This window comes from Mercurialis annua, linkage group LG1-X (genome assembly GCF_937616625.2).
Source record: "Mercurialis annua linkage group LG1-X, ddMerAnnu1.2, whole genome shotgun sequence".
Classification (NCBI taxonomy): domain Eukaryota; kingdom Viridiplantae; phylum Streptophyta; class Magnoliopsida; order Malpighiales; family Euphorbiaceae; genus Mercurialis; species Mercurialis annua.
Genome location: NC_065570.1, coordinates 25,225,830 through 25,237,222, shown reverse-complemented (window position 1 = coordinate 25,237,222; position 11,393 = coordinate 25,225,830).

Below are 11,393 nucleotides of genomic sequence, written 5' to 3'. Positions count from 1 at the left end.
TAAATTGCTAAAAATGTAAAACACTTGGATTTGTTTGGTAATGTTTGTAAACGTTTTGCTTAAATTGCTAAAAAGGTGAAACCCTTGGTTTTCTTTCATAACGTTTGTAAACGTTTGGCTTAAATCGCTAAAAATGGGAAACGTTTGAATTTGTTTCGAAACGTTCTAAACGTTTGGTTTTGTTTCGTAACGTTTGTAAACGTTTAGCTTACATCGCTAAAAAGGTGAAACGTTTGGATTTGTTTCGTAACGTTTAGCTTAAATTGCTAAAAAGGTGAAACACTTGGATTTGTTTCGTAATGTTTGTAAACGTTTGGCTTAAATTTTTAAAAAGGGGAAACGTTTGGATTTATTTCTTAACGTTTGTAAACGTTTGGCTTAAATTGCTAAAAAGGTAAAACTCTTGGATTTATTTCGCAACGTTTGTAAACGTTTGGCTTAAATCACTCAAAAGGTGAAACGTTTGGATTTATTTTGTAAAGTTTGTAAACGTTTGGCTTAAATCGCTAAAAAGGTGAAAAGCTTGGTTTATTTTCGTAACGTTTGTAAACGTTTGGCTTGAATCGCTAAAAATCTGAAACTACACTTCCAAAATAGGAAACGTAAAGCTTTGTTGGAAAAAATTTCAAGCGGGTGATTGAATTCTTATCCTCATTTATCTTTCCCTCAAGTACTTAATGCTATTCTTGGGATCAAAATGATATATAATTGAACAACTACTTGTTCATCATATCTCATATGAGGTTCAATTATTTCCGGCTCCTAATGCTTTCACCCTCAAGTACTTAATGCTATTCTTGGGTTTCCACATTAGTTAAGTTTAACCCATTAAATCAACTAAGATGTATCGATTTGAATAATATACGACTCAGGTACGCCTAATTGCCTTTCTCGCCGTATATTATATCGACTACACCCGCAACATCGCATGCTTAACAATAAACTCGACAACATCTCTTGACGATATCATCTCACCCCTATTTATCCATAGCCGACAAGATGATAACTCAAAGCGTGTTAGTTTATTGCTCCAATGGAGAGCCATTGATAAATCAATCTAATGATTAATCAATATAAACATAATCTTTCTACTTTTAGGAAGATTTCTTAGGGTTTTAAGTTATTCCGGTCTCACTAAGCACACAACACATTTTAGCATGCATCTCATACATATTAAAGCTAAAATGAATCATGCAATCACACATGTATGATCATGGACTTCCTAGGTCTCATTCTTTAGCCACAAAAGAATGAGTAAACTATTACTTGTTCCGCATGTTTTGTTGACGACAACATAATGCACAAGCGAGTCACGTATTGTGTTAAATAATCACATTAGAAAAATTCCCAGGACAGATTGGAGAGTCACGAGCGGACCACTTAAGTACCAATCTCCTAGACAGAATATAATCAAATGTAACTAATGTCACTATAGCGTTTGCTCGTTTTTGCAAACAAAACCTAAGCCCTCAGAATTATAAATTACTTGCCCAATAATCATTCCTAAGTCCATAATTATCAATACATGCATTCAATCGTAAAGCTTTAATACTTGATGATACGGTGGCTCCGATACCACTGTTGGTGCAGCGAGACGTGAGGGTTCGAATCATATATTTCAATTCAAAATTGGAATTCCAACAATTCGGATCCAGAAATTGATCATATCTATAAAAAATGGATCGTCGTATCATCTAGTAATGAAACCACGCATCTAGAAATCGTAAGAAGAATACCTATGTCGATTCTCCAACGATTCTTGTAGTCCCGATAGTACGACGACCTCAAGCTCGTCCACACGAGTATGCGTCCGATTGAATCCTCGCCTTGAAGTAATCTGCAAGAGTTCTTCTTGCCGAGCAACCCTAAGCTCAAACTCTCGTCTCGATTACGTCTTTGCTGGGATGTATGAAAGACTTTCTCCAAGATTTTCTGTGATTGACGACTATTTGAACTCCTTCAAATATGCTCTCTTAAGTGTGTTGTATGTAGAATGAGCAAAGGCAACCTCTATTTATAGGGTAGAGCTTTGCTTAAGAATGCAACACCTCACATGCTAGGTGTCACACACCAAGTAAAGGTGTTGCCACCATTCGACACCTCACATGCTAGGTGTCACACACCAAGCATAGGTGTTGCCACCATCTGACACATCACATGCTAGGTGTCACACATCAAGCATAGGTGTTGCCACCTTCTGACACGTCGGATGCTAGGTGTCATACAGAGACATACATGACATCATCACATGACATCATCGCGTGACATCATCATATGACATCATCGTGACATCATCACATGACATCATCACATTAACTTGGATAAAATACAATTAGGTGCCTACTAATTTATAACTCTTACAAATTAGTCCCTAATTTATACTTGTTTTTAATCTTAGATTAATTTCCGAGATATGCTAGTATCTATATGAAATTGATCTCTCGTAAACTTAATCGGTTGCACACCCTATTGTGTGTGACTAACTCGGTTCACATCTATATGGCAACGAGAGTCATAAGAAACGCCTTTCTTATATTAAATAATTAAATCCCATTAATTATTAATTCTCGTAGATCATGAGTGACGTCTAGCAACATATCACGACCCCCAAATAGATATGAATGTTTCGATGCATTCTTTATGAACCAATGTTTATAATTACCGTACACTCAAAATTCCCTTCATCTAAGATTCTGATCTCGACTAGTGTCACGGTTAAGTCAAACACTGTTTGTCTTAATCATATGACCTTATCTCAGTTGTTATTCTTGATAAATATGACTTCCACTAGAAACAACTTTCTAAGTAAGTCATATACACCCGCGCTGGTTTTATCATCCATCAACAACAATTTGAGATAGCATAAAATCTTTTCTCCGTTCATCCGGAGTGATAAATTGTCACGACCCAAAATATTGAGCCGCAACCGGCGCTAGGGAACGGGAGTGGTAGCTCCGGAACCCGTAGCAAGCCTTAAATCACTATTAATTTTTCGCAAATAATAAACAAATAACATAAAGCAACAGAAGCAAGTATACATAACATGTATACACAAACATTTACACTAACTGTTCAGAAACCTCGCGGGCTCTAGTTACCGTACTCTGTACGAACTGGCCTCGCGGTACCATATCCATCAGTTAGTGTATCCAACATATCACCGGCATCTGGTGCCGTGAACAAACATATAAAACATGTAGCCTACCAAAACATATAAACATGACAGCAAGTAATATGTACAATCAAAATGTATTGCTGTCTAGGCTACGACTCTGTCACACGGGACCACTACTGCAGCATTCACAGAAGTCAGAAACTATACATATACAGCTGACTTCTGGACTTCAAAATTAGCCTCTAGCTAAGTCCACACACTAAGTACCTGAAATACATCAAAGGTGAGGGGTCAGTATTTGGGAAAATACTGAGTGAGTTTGCATTTACTAACGATGTTATTATAAAAACATAGCATCGCATCTCAAGAAAACAATAATATAAAACATATAAACATGTATTTGATCCGTACGAAACTAATATCCTAGCATGCGACACATCTCTCAAATAATCATATATCGTTCAACCCAATCATAAATCTCAAGTTGTGAGTCCAACTCACTGATGGGCCCAGCCCACTAGATACGGGGACTTCCAGGCTACACCGTAGCCGATTTCACTCTCGTATCGAATTCATATCATATCATACATATCCAATCATTTCTCAAATGCAAACACACTAGACTGACTCAATACTGGTGATCACACAGCCTATTGACACCCAATAGGTAGCTAGTTTCTTCGGATCGCATACTAGTTCTCGTATATACATTTGATAGAAACATATAATATTTAATCAAATCATCTAACATGCGATGCGTAAAAACATTATACATATCTATATAAAATGACTTTATATATATAATACACGAAAGTAAAGTGCAACTCACAGTGACCGCAATCCAATCAATAATGTGGTCGATGAAATGATATGCCCTCGCTATCCCACGTCTACTGACCTCTCTGCTCGCTGACACGTCTGATAAATAATTAACGTTTAATGATTAGACGTTAATCTCGTATTCCTATACGTATAATACTTTTAAGTTTTAGGGTTTAGTTTCATTTCAATGAAGTTTCAAGGAGTTTTCAGGACAATGCGCAGGTGCTGCCTGCACACTGAAACTGTTTAGTAAAATGACAATCTCTCCCAATTGAATCGTTGGATCGACATGAAATTTGGCAGACGCATTCCTAAGAGGCAAATCTATAAACTGACCGTTGGGATTTTGAATCTGCCAAGTTTAGGGTAGTGTGCGAACGCACACAGTGAGTGTGCGAACGCACACCCTAAAATTCAAGGAGTGTGCGAACGCACACCCTTGACAGCCCCCCGGAAAGTCGTTTTTCGGGGCTATTCGTCCATCCCGACATGCTTACTTCATTATAACACACAAAACCCATATCTTGGTTTTTACTTAAACGTTATAAACGATCCAAAAACGTCAAATTCAATCCTAAAACGTAATCTCACCAAAACAGCCATAAACTCATCATTTTCAAGCTAAAAACCGACCTATTACCTTGATTTGATGCTTAGGGTTGATAGAGGGTTCAATTCTGAAGAAATCGCCGCGAAAATCACTCGAATCGGACGTCGAACGACGAAACGGCGGCGAAACGACGGTATCGTCAATATTTTCCTCCATTTCTCTCGATCTTTCTGCTCCCTCTCTGATTCATATCTTTCTTTCTTATATAATTTGGCTAAAGTGCCATTTTAGTCCTTGTCCTTTTTGTTTCTTACCATTTATCGTTTAAACTTTTGTTTTGTACGATTTAGTCCATAACTAAATCGATAAATCCTTTTATTATAACATATACGTATTATTTATATCCAGTAAATAATACGAAACCCGATATTAATACTTTCCCGTCAAAATCCAAAAGTTCCATTTTCGACACAAAGTGGCTAAATTACCACTTTGGTCCCTGCACTTTATTTTGGGCTTTTCTTGACATTTTTCTTTTCAATTCCAATTATGTCTTTACAATTAAAATATAACCTTAATTTTCTCATAATTAATTTTCCAAAACCAACCTATTAAAACTTATTTATCGGAAAACTTTCCGATTTTTGCCACTCTGGCAAATCCAAAATGGACACGTGGTCCAATTAAATAATTAAATATTTTGGGGTATTACATAAATCCTCTCTTGTTTAAACCCCTATCTCCATATACAACTAACTAGAGCAAACACATCCCGCGACCCTAGCTCATGAAAGATCTAGGGATAAGGAGTATCAAACTCTAATCACCTATACACAAGATAGTGTCACCGCAAGTCAAAGGACATATGTACAATTATGAAATAGATGACATTAAATTGACTTTGATGAAATACCATGTATAAGTCATCTAGCGTCACTTGTTCGACTCACTCAAACCCTTTGAGTTTCCATATGTTTATTCTGATCCCCATCAAGTAGTATGAGACTCACTACTTCCTATAATTAGTAACTCTTTACTAATCAGGAGAATAAACAGAGGTGACGATCTTTTCGGGATAATGAGATGCCCTTATTTGTAGGACCCCATCGATCGTGAACGGTTATTTAGATCACTTGTATAATAGAATCTGTCACTCATATTCTCAACACCTTAAGAATAGATTCTATCACAATGTGATAAGGACAATATGCAATAAATAAACACTTAGTTGATGAGACACTTAGTTCAAATAAAACATATATATCATTGCCAATGGGATTTGTTTATACAAGTATAAATACAAAATGGCCCTAGGGCACATACTACTAACATATAAGTATGTCAAATCACAAGTCTCTTTAACCGTCGTTCCGATTACCAAAGCATTTTGGTTATATTATGCAAAGTGCGCGTTAAAAGTGACGCTAGATTAGTATGTTGCGTCACAAGTCTCTTTAACGCGTCGTTCCGATTACCTATGCATGGTTCGGTTATATTATGCAAAGTGTGTGTGAAAAGGGACGCTATATAAGTATGTCATGTCACAAGTCTTTTTAACGCGTCGTTCTAATTACCTATGCATGGTTAGGTTATATTACGAAAATAGTGCGTTCAAAGTGACGTTATATAAGTATGTCGCGTCTTAAGTCTCTTTAACGCGTCGTTACTATTACCTAAGCATGGTTCGGTTATATTACGCAAAGTGTGCGTTAAAAGTGACGCTAGATTAGTATGTCGCGTCTCAAGTCTCTTTAACGCGTCGTTGTGATTACCTAAGCATGGTTAGGTTACATTACGCTAAGTGTGAGTTAATAGTGATGCTAGATACAAGTCTCTTTAACGCGTCGTTCCGATTACCTAAGCATGGTAAGGTTATATTACAGAAAGTGTGCGTAAAAAGTGACGGTAGATAAGTATTTCGTGTCACAAGTCTCTTTAACGCGTCGTTTCGATTACCTAAGCATGGTTAGGTTATATTACGCAAAGTGTGCGTTAAAAGTGACACTAGATTAGTATGTCGTGTCACAAGTCTCTTTAACATGTCTTTCTGATTACCTAACAATGGTTAGGTTATATTACGGGAAGTGTGCGTGAAACGTGACGCTATATATAAGTATGTTGCGTCACAAGTCTCTTTAACGCGTCTTTCTGATTACCTTAGCATGGTTAGGTTATATTACGCAAAGTGTGAGTTAAAATTGACGCTAGATTATTATGTCCCGTCACAAGGCTCTTTAACGCGGCGTTCCGATTACCTATGCATAATTGTATTATATAACGCAAAGTGTGCATTAAAAGTGACGCTAGATTAGTAGTAGGTCGCGTGACAAGTCTCTTTAACGCGTCGTTCGAATTACCTAAAAATGGTTAAGTTATATTACACAAAGTGTGCGTGAAAAGTGATGCTAGATTAGTATGTTGCTTCTCAAGTCTCTTTACCACGTCGTTCCGATTACCTAACCATGGTTAGGTTATATTACACAACGTGCGGTTTAAAGAGTGATGCTAGATTAGTATGTCGCGTCACAAGTCTCTTTAACGCATCGTTCTGATTACCTAACAATGGTTACGCTATATTACGTAAAGTGTGCCTGAAAAGTGATGCTATATATGTATGTCGCATCACAAGTCTCTTTAACGCGTCGTTCCGATTACCTAAGTATGGTTAGGTTGTATTATGGAAACTGCGCTGTATAAGTGACACTAGATTAGTATGTCACGTCTCAAGTCTCTTTAACGCGTCGTTTTGATTACCATGCTTATGTCGCGTCACAAGTCACTCTATCGCGTCGTTCTGATTACCTAAGCATGGTTAGGTTATAGTACGCAAAGTGTGCGTGAAAGGATCAATAGATTAATATGTCGCGTCTTATATCTCTTTAACGCTTCGTTCCGATTACCTAAGCATGGTTAGGTTATATTACGCAAAGTGTGCGTGAAAAGTGACGCTATATAAATATATCGCGTCACAAGTCTCTTTAACGCGTCGTTCTTATTACCTATGCATGGTTTGGTAATATTATGCAAAGTGTGCGTTAAAAGTGAGGCTAGATTAGTATGTCGCTTCACAAGTCTCTTTAACGCGTCGTTCCAATTACCTATGCATGGTTAGGTTATATTATGAAAAGTGTGCGTGAAAAGGGACGCTATATAGTTATGTCGTGTCACAAGTCTCATTAACGCGTCGTTCCAATTACTTATGCATGGTTAGGTTATTATGCAAAATGTGCGTTAAAAGTGACTCTATATAAGTATGTCGCATCTCAAGTCTCTTTAACTCGTCGTTCCGATTACCTAAGCATGGTTAGGTTATATTACGCTAGGTGTGCATGAAAAGGGAAGCTATATAAGTATTTCGTGTCACAAGTCTATTTAACGCATCCTTCCAATTACCAATGCATGGTTAGGTTATTTTACGCATCCTTCCGATTACCAATGTCATAAGTCTATTTAACGCATCCTTCAATCCACGTTGAGAACATTGGATGGTTGTTAACGATATCTTTAAGAACGTTTGAAGAACTAAAGATATGGTATTAACAAATGGAGAACGAGATTTTTAAGTAGACCATTTTACAGATTATGATTAATAATCAGATTTGGATAATAGAGAGTCTATATCCGGATTCATCTTTATCTATAATAAAGTAGTAGTTAGCGAGAAGTGTTCTAAGCAAGAATCAACTCCATATTCCATTATAGAAGCCGAGTATATTATGACATGAGATGTCGTAATAGAAGGTGTTTGGATAAATTAGTTCGTAACTGAACTAAGTACGGTTTTCTTCCATTAAAGTCGATAGTTCCTCTTTTCTGCGACCACAATGGTGCTACTGCCCTAGCAAAAGAAACCGAGTCTCACAAATTATCCGAACATAAGTAAAGGCATTATCATATTATCTAAAGAAAGTGTTAGAAAAAGAGAAATTGTTTCTCTAAAAGATAGCATCAGCCAGTAACATGGTTGACCCACTGACAAAGCCCAAGACATAGAGTCATTAAGATTTACATCTTCAGAAGATGGGGCTTAGATATAGTTGCCAATGGCATTAGTGCAAGTGGGAGATTGTTAGTAGTATGTTCCCTAGGGCCATTTGATCATGTATATTTGTAGAATTAATCCCAATGGCAAAGATATATATGTTCTATTTGAACTAAGTGTCTCATCAACTAAGTGTTCATGTTGTACGTATTGTCCTTATCACATTGTGATAGAATCTATTCTTAAGGTGTGAAGAATATGAGTGATAGATTCTATTATACAAGTAATCTAAATAACCGTTCATGATTGATGGGGTCCTGCGAATAAGGGCATCGCATTATCCCGGAAAGATTGTCACCCCTATTTATTCTCCTTATTAGTAAAGAGTTACTAATTATAGGAATTAGTGAGTCTCATACTACCTGATGGGGATCAGAATAAACATGTGGACGCTCAAGGTGTTGAGAAAGTCGAACAAGTGATGCTAGATGACTTATACATGGTAATTCATTAAAGTCAATTTAATGTCATCTAGTTCATAATTGTACATATGTCCTTTGACTTGCGGTGACATTATTCTGTATATAGGTGATTAGAGTTTGATACTCTTTAACCCTAGATCATTCATGAGTAAGGGCCGCCGGATGTGTTGGCTCTAATTAGTTGTATATGGAGATAAGGGTTTAACCTAGAAAAGATCCATCACTCTAGATGAATAGAGACAAGATTCTATGCTATCTCGAATTGTTCTTGATGGATGATAAAACCTGCGCAGGTGTATATGACTTATATAGAAAGTTGTTTCTAGTGGAAGTCATATTTATCAAGAATTAGAATGGAGAGATGAGGTCATATAATCAAGACAAACAGTGTTTGACTTAACCGTGACACTAGTCGAGATTGGAATCTTAGATGAAGGGAATTTTGAGTGTACGGTAATTATGAACATTGGTTCATAAAGAATGCATCGAAACATTCATCTCTATTTCGGGGTCGTGATATGTTGCTAGACATCACTCTCGATCTACGAGAATTAATAATTAAATGGGATTTAATTATTTAATATAAGAAAGGCGTTTCTTATGTCTCTCGTTACCATATAGTTGTGAACCTTGTTAGTCACACACAATAGAGTGTGCAATTGATTGAGTTTACGAAAGATCGATTTCATATAGATACTAGCATATCTCGGAAATTAATCTAAGATGAAAAAACAAGTACAAATTAGGGACTAATTTGTAAGAGTTATAAATTAGTAGGAACCTAATTGTACTATGTCCAAGTTAATTAGGGACTAATTTATAAGAGTTATAAATTAGTAGGAACCCAATTATATTTTAACCAAGTTTTATGATTAGAATGCTTAAATAATTAATTAGTGTAATTAAGGATACTTAAAGCACTAATCATAAGATAATGGAATGATGATGTCATGGTGATGTAATGAGATAAGGAAATAAGTTTATATGTGATGTCATATGATGACATCACCTATATAATGTCACCTATATGATGTCACCACATGAAAGGTGTCATGTGGTGGCAACACCTTTGCTTGGTGTATGACACCTAGCATGGAAGGTGTTGCATTCTTAAGCAAAGTTCTACCTTATAAATAGAGCTTAGCTTTGCTCATTTCAACTACACACAACACACATCTCACTACAAAGTTGTAGAGAGAGAAAGCACTTGAAGGAGTTCAAGTAGTCATCAATCACGGGAAAACCTTGGCGACGTTTTTCATACATCCGAGCAAGGACGTAATCGCGGCGAGAGTTTGAGATTAAGGCTGCTCGGCAAGAGGAACTCTTGCAGATTACTTCAAGGCAAGAATTCAATCGGACGCATATTCGTGTGGACGAGCTTGAGGTCGCCGTACTTTTGGGACTACAAGAATCGTTGGAGAATCGACATAGGTATTCTTCTTTCGATTCTTAGATGCGTGCTTTAATTACTAAATGATACAACGATCCATTTGTTGTTGATATGATCAACTTTAGGATTCGGATTGTTAAAATTTCAATTTTAAGCTGAAATATACGATCCGGACCCTCGCGTCCCGCTGCACCAACAGTCAGGTGGAGGGAACATTCCTCACGCACCTGTTAGAGGATCTTCTGTGGTCCCAATATCTGGTAGACGTGAGTGTGCTCGTTGGCTAGATATCGGAGCTACAACAAAGCTTGAAGACCGGATTGCCTGAACCAAACTCAAATGCTTCCAGATCCGGAGCTTGAGTATGTCTCGAAGCTCGGGTTGTCTACACCGGGCTTTCATGTCTCCAGTCAGGAAGCTCGGACAGGATCTTCGATCCGACCTCGTCAGAAGCACGCGTCTCGGATGATGCTTGAATGTTCATCGATCCGGTGACCCCCCGGGTCGCATGGTCTATGATCTAGGAGATGGTCAGATGTCGACACCAGGTCGGTAAAATGCTTGACTTAGCGATGTTCGTTATTGGCGAGGTTGCTTCGCCCCCACTAAATGTAGTACGTTATCACTAGTCCCCCCCAGTGTATCGGATATTTATGTCCGAGTAGGTGATACTTTCCGTACCTTCCGGGTTTTCAGATCACGTGAGTGTTGGTGGTATTGTCCAATTTTGAAATATTTCTGACACCGAGCCGTTTGTCAGATGGGAGGGTGAGCTGCTTTATGGGTGGGATGTGGCGTTGTGAAAGGACGTGCCTGTCGAGATGTTCTGTTTGATAGCTATTGGAGCTGTTGTCCTAGGTGGCGGTTACTTCTTGCACACGCTAAGTCCATGTGTCCAACAGTTATTTCTTGAGCGCTTTTCTAGGAGACGTTTTGAGTGGGAAGAGAGAGAAAATTGAAGGCGTGTCTTTTCAATTTCCCTCTCTTTTTCGTTATAAATTTCATTTTATAAAAACTTGTAAAACTTTTCTCTCTCTCTGATTTCTTCA